Source organism: Pleurodeles waltl, chromosome 7 (genome assembly GCF_031143425.1).
Source record: "Pleurodeles waltl isolate 20211129_DDA chromosome 7, aPleWal1.hap1.20221129, whole genome shotgun sequence".
Classification (NCBI taxonomy): Eukaryota; Metazoa; Chordata; class Amphibia; order Caudata; family Salamandridae; genus Pleurodeles; species Pleurodeles waltl.
The window spans coordinates 1,450,103,025-1,450,116,429 of NC_090446.1; positions in this window are offsets into that span (position 1 = coordinate 1,450,103,025).

The following is a 13,405-nucleotide window of genomic DNA, read 5'->3' on the forward strand; positions in this document are numbered from 1 at the left end:
CCAGCTGATAACAGTGCATAGTAGAGTATGAGAATGTAGTGGTCTCTGTGTCAAAAGCTCTCACTTGCATGAGAGATCCCTACACCACAGTGTGGACAAGGAGTGATCTCTCTAGGGGACCTTCACTTTTGCATGACATCTCGCTACAGTTGCATATTGAAATAATTGCCTTCTCTATTAAAAAGTCGCTGTACAGAAACATATATATTCAGGAGCACTTCTGCAGTCCGTAAAGATGGCACTGCCAGTTTTAGTCAACATTACATTACAATAATAATAGTCAAATTGTTAACAACTATTAATCCAACAAATCATTAGTAACTTTAAACATTTTAGTTACAAAAACACAATTTAACAACTTTACAAAATCACAATAACTACATAAAAAACTATATTAACAACTATTAAAAAAAGAAACAATTTTAATGATTATTAATATTTTCATGTGAGTCTGAAAAGCAACCACCAGTGACTCTAACCTTTTGATTTAATTTGTCTATTGGATTTTTTCAGCCATCTTAGCCTGCCACAGAATCTTTAGTTTGTCAATTTTCTGTATATCAGGCTTGTGGCCAAATAGTCCCAGCAAAGCTTCTCATCTCCAAACTGTGTAAAATGTTTCCCTAACAATTTTTAAAAAGAGTTCACAAAGCATAGCTCATGCTGAGGTAGCTTCGGCTGCTGAACTAGAATACTCTTCAGGTGGTTCTACATCCTTTCAACCTGAATAGACTGTGCCTGAACAGGTAGGTATTGCTAAACAACACAATAATTCTGCTTGTCCGAACAAGGCTCTTTTTTACTGCTTATGTAAGCATTTAATTATTTCCTCAGAGATAATTAAGCTTACCCAGCACGGGCTTGTGCAAGATCACAAATGTCCCCCCATGCAATACAAACATTATCACTTCTCCAATGAATAGTTTTTTCCTCACTTTCCATAGTTGTTATATCCTATTTTTCAAAAGTAAATACATCTTCTTTTTCTCCTCCATATATTTTCTCACAAGACAGTTTTCTTGTTCCCAACTTCTATTTTTCATTTCCCTCCTACAAAAAGACAGAATAACCAACAAATTTAAAGTTGCATACTAGTCAGTAAATTATGTTAACAGTCATTCTTCACTACACATGCTGTAAATGTTTCTACATTTTTCACCCACAATCACATATTTATAGCTAGTGTACTACTATCTTGTTACTACTTTCTCCTAAAAAATGAGACACTTTAACCCAGTGTTTTTTTCACAAGTAAATTATAACATGGCAACAAACTTGATTTCATAAAAGTTTATAAAGTAGCACATTCCCTTTGAGACACTTTTGCTAAGACTGAGCACAATGTTTCACGCTAGAAATAGCAATATCACGACTCAAACATCTCATAAGGCTAAATTTTATGTACAGTAAGTGTTAGAAACTGGGTTTTTGGCTGGCAGTCAGGTTACTCTCTGTCCAAGCAAGAACCCTCACTCTAGTCAGGGTAAGTCACACACAATCCAAATTATCCTGTGCCCACCCTCTGGTAGCTTGGCACGAGCAGTCAGGCTTAACTTAGAAGGCAATGTGTAAATTATTTGTGCAATAAATCATACAGTAACACAATAAAGCACCACAAACATACACTACACAGTGTTTAGAAAAATATATAATATTTATCTGGGTATTTGCAGGTCAAAACAATAAAAGATGCAATATGAATTTGTAGAAATATCACTGAAAGGTGATATAAAGTGTCTTAAGTCTTTAAAAAGCAAACAAAGTCTTTTTCAAGCACAAAGTACCTGGTTTGGAGTGGAAAATCTCTGTAGAGGGCCGCAGAGGAGGAGATGCGTGGAAAAATGGTGTGTGCGTCGGTTTCGCCCCTTCACACATGGACTTGCGTCATTATTTTTCACTCGGGGAAGACTTGCATTGTTTTTCGGCACGCGGGCCGACTCCTTCTATGGTTCGCGGGATTACCAGATGTCCCAGTGTCTGTGCGTGGATTCCTCGGCTTGTTATCCGTCTGTGCGTCGTTCCGGGAGGCTTTGCGTGGAATTTTCTTTCTCACGGCAGGCGTCGCGTCGATTTCCTCTCTGGAAGTCGGGCGGCGTTGTCCATGCGAGGCCGTGCATTGAAGTTCCGGTCGCACCGTAGGCGTCGCATCGAGCTGCGTCTTTCTGGATCGGCGTGCAGCGATTTTCTCACCGCGAAGCAATCTGTGCGTCTAATTTTTCGGCACACAAGGAGTCCAAATGAAAAAGAGAAGTCTTTTTGGTCCTGAGACTTCAGGGAACACGAGGCAAGCTCTATCCAAGCCCTTGGAGAGCACTTTTGCAGCCAGACAAGAGTTCAGCAAGGCAGCAGTCCTTTGTAGAAAGCAGACAGGTGAGTCCTTTGAGCGGCCAGGCAGTTCTTCTTGGCAGGATGCAGGTTCTGGTTCAGGTTTCTTCTCCAGCAAGTGTCTGATGAGGTAGGGCAGAGGCCCTGTTTTATACTAAATTGTGCCTTTGAAGTGGGGGTGACTTCAAAGAGTGGCTAAGAAATGCACCAGGTCCCCTTTCAGTTCAATCCTGTCTGCCAGGGTCACAGTAGGGGATGTGGCAGTCCTTTGTGTGAGGGCAGGCCCTCCACCCTCCCAGCCCAGGAAGACCCATTCAAAATGCAGATGTATGCAAGTGAGGCTGAGTACCCTGTGTTTGGGGTGTGTCTGAGTGAATGCACAAGGAGCTGTCAATAAAACCTAGCCAGACGTGGATTGTAAGGCACAGAAAGATTTAAGTGCAAAGAAAGGCTCACTTTCTAAAAGTGGCATTTCTAGAATAGTAATATTAAATCCGACTTCACCAGTCAGCAGGATTTTGTATTACCATTCTGGCCATACTAAATATGACCTTCCTGCTCCTTTCAGATCAGCAGCTGCAACTTCAACAATGTATGAGCGACCCTTGACCCAAGGGTAGGTCGCTCCCCCTGCCGCTGCAGCTCCACCAGCCCAGGCTCCTGAGACCTCCTAGCAAGCCCAGCAAATTCACAGTAAGTACCCCCCCCCCCCACCGCCCAGCCCCTCGCCCTGCCCCGCGCTACTCACCTCCTCTCCTGCTTCTTTTCTTCATCTTATTCTTCCTTTGTGCTCTTCTTCTGTATTCTTCATCTGTACTCATCTTGCTTTCCTGCTCCCCGTCTTCTGTCTTCATCTGTGTTCTTCTTCTGTGTGCTTCTTTCTCTCTCCTTTGCACCGCGACCTGCATGTGCTTTCTTCTTCTGTGTCCCTCTTCTTGGCTCTTCCCTCTGCTGCTCGTCGCTCCTCTTCTTCTTTACCTTCTTCTGTGTTCTTCTCTCTTCTGCTCTTCCGCTCCTCTTCTTCTTTACCTTCTTCTGTGTTCTTCTGTCTTCTGATCTTCCGCTCCTCTTCTTCTTTACCTTCTTCTGTGATCTTCTGTCTTCTGCTCCTCTTCTTCTTTTACCTTCTGCTTGGTTCTTCCCGCGTCTGCCCTCCTGCTCCTGTCTCGTCTCCCTGACCTCCCTCACTTGCCACCCCCTCTGTAACGCCCCCATCTACCTATCGCTCTATCTACCTATCTCTCTATCTTTCCCCCTCACTCGCCACCTCCTCTGTAACCCCCCTATCTTCCTATCCTTTCACTCTATCTCTCACCCTCACCCTAATTTATCTTCTACCTCTCACCCTCACCCACCTCCACCTCTATAACCCCCCTCCCCTATCTTCCTAACTTTCCTCCTAACTTTCCTCCTAACCTTCTTCCTAAACTCCCCGCCACCCTTAACCTCCCCTCCCCCATCTTTTCTCCCCTCTACCTGTCCCCCCTCCGCTTTCCCGTTGCCACCTCCTGCACGCCCCTGCCCCCCAGCTCCCATTCGTCGCTCCACTCCCGTCCCCCACCCCCAGCTAACCCCTCCCCCCCTTCCTCTTATGGCGGCCGCTGTGCGACAGAGATAGCGACCCTTGACCCAAGGGTAGGTCACTCCCCCTGCCGCTGCAGCTCCACCAGCCCAGGCTCCTGAGACCTCCTAGCAAGCCCAGCGAATTCACAGTAAGTACCCCACCACCCAGCCCCTCGCCCTGCCCGAGCTACTCACCTCCTCTCCTGCTTCTTTTCTTCATCTCTGTTCTTCCTCTGTGCTCTTCTTCTGTATTCTTCATCTGTACTTTTCTTGCTTTCCTGCTCCCCGTCTTCTGTCTTCATCTGTGTTCTTCTTCTGTGTGCTTCTTTCTCTCTCCTTTGCACCGCGACCTGCGTGTGCTTTCTTCTTCTGTTTCCCTCTTCTTGGCTCTTCCCTCTGCTGCTCGTCGCTCCTCTTCTTCTTTACCTTCTTCTGTGTTCTTCTCTCTTCTGCTCTTCCGCTCCTCTTCTTCTTTACCTTCTTCTGTGTTCTTCTGTCTTCTGATCTTCGGCTCCTCTTCTTCTTTACCTTCTTCTGTGTTCTTCTGTCTTCTGATCTTCCGCTCCTCTTCTTCTTTACCTTCTTCTGTGATCTTCTGTCTTCTGCTCTTCCCTCTTCTGCTCCTCTTCTTCTTTTACCTTCTGCTTGGTTCTTCCCACGTCTGCCCTCCTGCTCCTGTCTCATCTCCCTGACCTCCCTCACTCGCCACCCCCTCTGTAATGCCCCCATCTACCTATCGCTCTATCTACCTATCTCTCTATCTTTCCCCCTCACTCGCCACCTCCTCTGTAACCCCCCCTATCTTCCTATCCTTTCACTCTATCTCTCACCCTCACCCTAATCTATCTTCTACCTCTCACCCTCACCCACCTCCACTTCTATAACCCCCCCTCCCCTATCTTCCTAACTTTCCTCCTAACTTTCCTCCTAACTTTCCTCCTAACTTTCTTCCTAAACTCCCGGCCACCCTTAATCCCCCCTCCCCCATCTTTTCTCCCCTCTACCTGTCCCCCCTCCGCTTTCCCGCAGCCACCTCCTGCATGCCCCTGCCCCCCCAGCTCTCATTCGTCGCCCCACTCCCGTCCCCCGCCCCCAGCTGACCCCTCACACTCCCCTCCTCCCTCCTTTGGCGGCCGCTGCGCGACTGCGCCGCTGGTGCGCCAAAGGCGTGACAAAGGCAAGCCCGTCTGCGCCCGTCCGCGCCTGGCCCGTGCCCAGCGCGACGACCCCTGGCCCTCAGCACTCCCAAACCCCGCTGCACCGCTACGACCCCATCACCCTCCACGCCCTCAACCCAGGGCGCTCCAGTACCTGCTTTCAAGCTAACCCGAAACGTACCCACGGACCCTTCGCATGTCACACCTGCAAACTTACCTTCCACCACGAAACAACCACAACCACCAGCCCACGTGCCATCAACCACCTCAAATGCATCCTGATCAACGCTCGATCCGTCCACAAGCACGCCATTGAACTCTGGGACCTCCTGGACTCCACCGCACCAGACGTCGCCTTCATCACTGAGACCTGGATGAACGCCTCTTCGGCCCCCGACATCGCCATAGCCATCCCCGAAGGCTACAAGACTTCTAGGAAAGACCGCACCAACCAAGTAGGAGGAGGAATCGCCATCGTCTTCAAAGACTCCATCAGCGTCACCACCTCCACCGAAGACACCCCCCTCGCCACCGAACACCTGCACTTCCAGATACGCACAGACCCCAGGACCACCCTCAGAGGATCCCTCATCTACCGTCCCCCCGGACCGCGCGCCCTCTTCAGCGACTCCATCATCGACTTCATCTCCCCGCATGCCCTCGCCAGACTACATCCTCCTCGGCGACCTCAACTTCCATCTAGAACAGAACAACGACCCCTACACCACCGCCCTGCTCGACAACCTCGCCAACCTCGCCAACCTCGGCCTCAAGCAACTGGTGAACACCCCCACCCACATCGCCGGACACACTCTCGACCCCATCTTCTCCGCCAGCAAACACGTTTCCTTCAGCCACGCCTCCGCTCTACACTGGACCGACCACAGTTGTGTCCACTTCACCTTCCGACGCGAGACTCGCCACCTCCGCACTCAACCCATCCCTCGTCGACAGTGGAACAAAATCCCCGAAGAACAGCTTTTCTCCACGCTCATTGACAACCAACCCACCTTCTCCGCCGACCCCAACGACGCAGCCCTCAGCCTCACGAACTGGATCACCAACTGCGCAGACAACCTCGCTCCCCTCAGATGCCTTCCAAGACAGTCCAACACCAAAAAACCTCTCTGGTTCTCTGACACCCTTAAGGAATCAAAGAAAACTTGTCGTACCCTCGAGAAAGCCTGGCGTAAGGACCACACCGCAGACAACACGACTGCCCTCAAGAAAGCTACCCGCGAACACCACCACCTGATCCGCGCAGCCAAAAGGAATTTCTTCACAGACAGACTGGACAAAAACAGCCACAACAGCAGAGAACTCTTCAACATCGTAAAAGAGCTCTCCAACCCCAACGCCAACGCCATCACGCCCTCACAAGACCTGTGCAACTCCCTCGCCACCTTCTTCCATCGTAAGATCACCGACCTACACGACAGCTTCGGACACCAGACCCAGCCGACCACCACTGAACCCACACCCCCAGCCATCACCCTCAACGCGTGGACCCACATCAACACAGAAGAGACCAAAACCACCATGAACTCAATCCACTCCTGTGCCCCATCGGACCCCTGCCCACATTTAATCTTCTATAAAGCTGACGACATCATCGCCCGCACCTCCAGACCATCATCAACTCCTCGTTTTCTTCCGCCTCCTTCCCCGAGAGCTGGAAACATGCTGAAGTCAACGCCCTACTGAAGAAACCTACGGCTGACCCAAGCGACCTGAAGAACTTCTGCCCCATCTCGCTCCTCCCCTTCCCTGCCAAAGTCATAGAGAAGACCGTCAACAAGCAGCTTACCAACTTCCTTGAAGACAACAACCTTCTCGACCCCTCTCAATCCGGATTCTGAGCCAACCACAGCACTGAAACCGCCCTCATCTCAGTCACAGACGACATCAGAACCCTGATGGACAACGGTGAAACAGTCGCCCTCATCCTCCTCGACCTCTCGGCTGCCTTCGACACCGTCTGTCCCTGCACCTTAATAACCCGCCTCCGCTCCACCGGGATCCAAGGCCAGGCCCTGGACTGGATCGTCTCCTTCCTCTCCAACCGCTCTCAAAGAGTCTACCTCCCTCCTTTTCGCTCAGACCCACTGAGATCATTTGCAGCGTCCCACAAGGCTCCTCGCTCAGCCCGACACTCTTCAATGTCTACATGAGCCCCCTCGCCAACATCGTACGCAAACACAGCATCATCATCACCTCCTACGCCGACGACACTCAACTGATACTCTCCCTCACCAAGGACCCCACCAGCGCAAAGACCGACCTGCAAGATGGAATGAAGGACGTCGCAGAGTGGATGAAACTCAGCCGTTTGAAACTGAACTCAGACAAAACGGAAGTCCTCATCCTCGGTAACACCCCGACCGCCTGGGACGACTCCTGGTGGCCCACGGCCCTTGGCACCGCACCGACCCCCTCAGACCATGCACGCAACCTCGGCTTCATCTTGGACCCACTTCTCACCATGACCAAACAAGTCAACGCCGTATCCTCCTCCTGCTTCCTCACCCTCCGCATGCTCCGGAAGATCTTCCGCTGGATCCCCGCCGACACCAGAAAGACCGTGACCCACGCCCTCGTCACGAGCCGCCTGGACTACGGCAACACCCTTTACGCAGGGACCACCGCAAAACTCCAGAAACGTCTGCAACGAATTCAAAACGCCTCCGCCCGCCTCATCCTCGACATACCCCGCAACAGCCACATCTCTGCCCACCTGAGGCACCTGCACTGGCTTCCCGTCAACAAAAGGATCACCTTCCGTCTCCTCACCCACTCACACAAAGGCCTCCACAACAAGGGACCAGAATACCTCAACCGTCGCCTCAGCTTCTACGCTCCCACCCGTCTTCTCCGCTCCACCAGCCTCGCTCTCGCCGCCGTCCCTCGCATCCGCCGCTCCACGGCAGGTGGGAGGTCCTTCTCCTACCTGGCGGCCAAGACATGGAACACCCTCCCCACCATCCTCAGGACCACCCATGACCACTCCGCATTCCGGAGACTCCTCAAGACCTGGCTCTTCGAGCAGCAGTAACCCCTTCCCCCTAGCGCCTTGAGACCCGCACGGGTGAGTAGCGCGCTTTATAAATGTTAATGATTTGATTTGATTTGATGAGGGCAGCCCCAATGAAGGGAGCAGGCCTCACAGTAGTGAAAAAACAAATTTAGGAGTTTTACACTACCAGGACATGTAAACTACACAGGTACATGTCCTGCCTTTTACCCACACAGCACCTTGCTCTAGGGGTTACCTAGGGCACACATTAGGGGTGACATATGTAGAAAAAGGGAAGTTTTAGGCTTGGCAAGTACTTTTAAATGCCATGTCGAAGTGGCAGTGAAACTGCACACACAGGCCTTGCAATGGCAGGCCTGAGACAAGGTTAAGGGGCTACTGAAGTGGGTGGTACAACCAGTGCTGCAGGCCCACTAGTAGCATTTAATCTACATGCCCTAGGCACATATAGTGCACTCTACTAGGGACTTACAAGTACATTAAATAGCCAATCATAGATAAACCAATCAACAGTACAATTTACACAGAGAGCATATGCACTTAAGCACTGGTTAGCAGTGGTAAAGTGTCCAGAGTTCAAAAGCCAACAACAACAGGTCAGAAAAAATAGGAGGAAGGAGGCAAAAAGTTTGGGGATGACCCCGTCAAAAAGCCAGGTCCAACAGTAAGGTTCATAAAACACGTGGGCTTGTAATAACGCATTCCACAGACTTTGTTTCAAAACCCAGAAACACGTGTCCAGAGATATACAGCACTAGCTGCACCTACTAAGGAGAAAAACTACAGACTACTTTATGGAGTAAAATCAAACTTGTACTGCATTTACCATGATGCAATGGGGCTGACTGCATGCTGGAGTGTGAGGCAGGATGCTCCCGTCTGTTTCCTGTTTAAGAAGGCTCCCTTGAGCCAGCGAGTTGACGTGCTCTGGTTGAAGCACCTGCATGCCAGTGAGTAGTACAGAAACCTGAGAGGAGTTTTGGCAGCATTTCCAGCAACCCCACAGGCAAAGCTGCTCTCTGCTGATGACGGGCTAAACCCAGAAACACGTATCCAGAGATATACAGCACTACCTGCATATACTAAAGTGAAAAACTACAGACTACTTTATGGAGTAAAAACAAACTTGTACTGCATTTACCATGATGCAATGGGGCTGACTGCATGCTGGAGTGTGAAGCAGGGTGCTCCAATCTGTTTCCTGTTTGTTTCATAATTCGATCACTTCAGGGCAAATTTAAGAAGCCCCTAGTGCCACCTTGCACCACATTTGCGTCATTTTTTTAAACACAAATGTGGCATTAAGGTGGCATTTCCCCTGTCCCATATTTACTAAATGGTGCAATGCTTTCATTGTGCTACTTTGTAAACTCTTGAGTTAAATTGCGCCTGCACGAGGCATAATGTATACAAGGGGTTGTTCTGGCACTAGGAGGCCTGAAAAACCGGTGCAGTGAAATATAACAGATTTTCCTGCTCCATTTTTTTTGTCATTTTTAACACCTTCTCAGCCAGGCATTAAAATGACGCACCCATTAAAATCAATGGGCCTCCTTGCACTTTGCTACACTAGCGTCAACATTTGTATCACTAGTGTATCAAAGCAACCCAATAGCATCAAAAACTTTGAGGCTGTTGTTCTAACTACCACCATGGTGCACCGTATTTTAAATATGGCGTAATCATGGTGTCATTAGGTGCCCGTAGGAGGGCAAAGAAAAAGTGGCGCATCAGAGCTGTTGTGCCACTTTTTCTTAAATATGGCCCTTCATTTTTTAATACAATCTACAATACTTGTGGTTATCTCTCTAGATTCTAATGTCTACCTCTAAAAAAACTATATTGAGAACTCTACACCTCTACAACCAGCATAACACTCAGTAAACATTTTGTGGAATAAATATTCCAACATTAGTCCACTTACTGACTCTTCTCAACTAAGTTCATAAACTATATTAGTAAATCTCTCAATTACGAGTCCTTTCTTAAATGCAGCCGAAGACAACAGTTTCTTTCACTTCCAAATTAGGTAACAACTGCTGAGCACAACTCAAAGAGACTCCCTTCTTCTCCAAAGCACCAAGGCCAATCTGAACTTTCTCTGGTTCTGCACCAATCACATTAGAGCATTTCTTTAACCATTTAATAAGAATTTTAACTACTGGTTGAGCCCTGGCTTTTTTCCCTATTTCTCCCCATATAATCTTGCAAGACTCCTGCAGGATCATAAATCATCTTGTGGCAGACCCAGTAGTTTTCCAGGTGGGTCTCACAAGATGCTTTTGGGATTGCAAAATATCTCATGAGAGGCTCAGTAATGATAAATGTGGGTCTCGCGGGATGGCCACAAGAACAAATGAGCCCCATGCGGCAAGCTTCAATCCCTTAAAACTGCGCTCTACCCTTGCGCGATCACAACACAATTGTAGGAAAGTAGTAGTATATGTGAGGTACTACCCTCTCCACTGAGAAACCTCTCTTGGGTAATAGCTCTGCATACCAGGGTGTGAGGAGGGACTACCCTATCCTTTCAAAGCTCTCTCTCCAATTACAAGTATGCATAGAAGAATGTGTGGAAGGATTGGCCTTTCCTTTCAGGCCTCTGTAGCAGATGATGGCAGTGCATAGTAGTATGTGGGGATGGACTGCTTCTCCGGTCAGATCTCTCTCTCAGATGATGGGTGTGCAAGGAGCTGGTCTCTCCTCCTACCCTCTCTCTCAAATTATGAGATTTGTGTAGGAGGGTGTGTAGATGGACAGGCCTTTCCTATCAGACATCTCTCTCAGGTAATGATTGTGCATGTTAGGGTGTGTGGATGAACTGGCTTTTTCCTTCAGACCTCTCTCCCAGATGAAAGTCATGCGTAGTAGTGTGTGAGGAGTGGCAGGCCTCTGGGGTATGGGTATGGGTAGGGACTGGCCTCTCCTTTCAGACCTCTCTCTCAGATGACGGGTGTGCATGGTGGGATGCGTGGAGGTACTGGCCTTTCTTTTCAGATAATTCTCTCAGATGATGGGTGTGCATGGTGGTGTTTAAGGAGGAACTGGCCTCTCTTACCAGACCTCTCTCTCAGATGATGGGTGTGCATGGTACATTGTGTGGATGGACTGGCCTCTTCTTTCAGACCTCTCTCTCAGATGACTGGTGTGTGTAGCAAGGTGTCTGCTGGACTGACCTCTCTTTTCAGACCTCTCTCTGTCAGATGATTGGTGTGTGTAGTAGTGAGTGTGGAGGGACTTGCCTCTCCTGTCAAATCTGTCTCTCAAATGAAAGGTGTGTGAAGTAATTTGTGTGGAGTGACAGGCTTCTCCTATCAGAGCTATCTCTCAGATGAGGGGTGTGCATAGTAGGGAGTGTGGATGGACTCACCACTCCTTTCAGACCTCAGATGACAGGTGTGCGTCTTAGGGTGTGAGGATGGACTGCCTCTCCTTTCACACCTCTCTCTCAGATGACAGGTGTGCATATTAGAGTGTGTGGATAGACTGGCCTCTCCTTTCAAACCTTTCTCTCAAATGATGGGTGTTTGTATTAGGGTATGTAGATAGAGAGGCCTCTCCTATCAGATCTCCCTTGCAGAGGACAGGTGTATATTGTAGGAAGTGTGGATGGATAGGTCTCTCTTTTCAAACCACTCCCTGGAATGCGGGGTGTGTGTAGTAGGGTGTTTGCAGAGAGCGTGGCCTCTCCTCTGAGACCTCTCTCTTGGATGACAGGTGTGCATAGTATGCTCTGTCCAGGGACCGTCATCCCCGCTAACACACCTCTATTTGATGATGGGTGCGCATAGTATGGTGTGAGAAGCGTTTTAACTCTACTCATTACTCTTACCAAGCAGATGGTTGTAGATACTAGACTCTGATAAACAACATCTCCAGTAACAAGTGTGCATACTACAGTGTCTTCAAAGATCACCTACTCCTTCCTAATTTTCACGATTCTGTGGGAGTCTCACAAGATTGTACCATTTTTGAAAATAAAAATTAACCTTCTACTCATCATAGTAGTTATCGCTTAAAAACTTCCTCTAAATACCAAGTGCACAATATACATTCCTACAAGTAGGAAGTATTGAGAACCTACATACTCCTTTTTAATCTTCACAATCCCACAAGAGTCCCAAAAGACAATAAAAATTAGTTAAAAAAAAGTATTTATTTTTGTCACAATAGTTATCTCTTAGCCACCTCCTTTTTAAATCTTGGGGACAGTATGCTATTCTGCTGCCTCTTACATAGCTTTTTACTTCATTTACACAACACCTCCAATTTTTCACAGTAAACAGTAATAGCAGACATTTTATTTCTAAAATTTAATCGGCCAAACAATCAGAGCGCTCACTATCGTGGGCCTCACAGCAGCATATCACTCCTGCAGAGTGTGAAGGTTCAAGAGAAAAATAGGCCTCTCAACCAATCATATGGCTCCATTTTGTAATTTGTGCCCTTGCGGGAGGCTCGTGACACTCTCCCAAGCCAAACTGTCAAAATCTATAGAATTATTTTTCACCCTTAATTTCTCAAAAACTACTGAATGACTTTACACCAAATTACAAAAAGCACAAACTGCAGACCAAAATCTAGAATCCTGATACATTTGGTGTAATTCTGTAATCAGGACTGGGTGCTCACAGTTCAAAATGCTCTCAACCATTTGTAATAATTGACACCACTTCATACCTCTATGAAAAATCCATGTTATGTTCAAGTTTGGAAATCCAAGATTCTTGTCAATACCACAATTAATGACATGATCGCTAGCCCAGTGGATGAAACAGTGTCCTAAACTCCAGTGGTGAACCATAGTGCTACATGGAGATCTCAGTCACAAGAGGAATGCTTGGCAGAATGAGTACGATTCAAGAGCAATGTGAAGTTATATTATAAGGAGAGATAACATGGGAGTGTGTCAAAATTATAAATGTAATTAAGGATTAAGATTGGATGCAGCTATGATAAAATTATCTCACACAGTCATTAAGAAGAAATGTCTTGTGTTGTTTTATCAAGGGCAAGGACATTGTTAGGGTTGTATCTTCTTGATTTTGGTGAACGCAGAGTAAATGCTGACTCATCATGTGTGCTAAGCTTATATCCCATTGTTGACAAGCATCCCAGTTACAGAAAGCAAAAAGGTTCCGAGATTGTAGATGTTAGAAATGGGGTCTTTGGTTGGCAGTCAGGCTACCCCCCACATGCCTTCTTGGACACTCTGGAGCTAACCCAGAGGTACGCCCCTCAACAAGTATCCTGGGATCAGTCAGCTGACTATCTACCAAGTGATGGCGCAACTCTGTAAAAGAAATAATGAGCGTATACTCTCTCA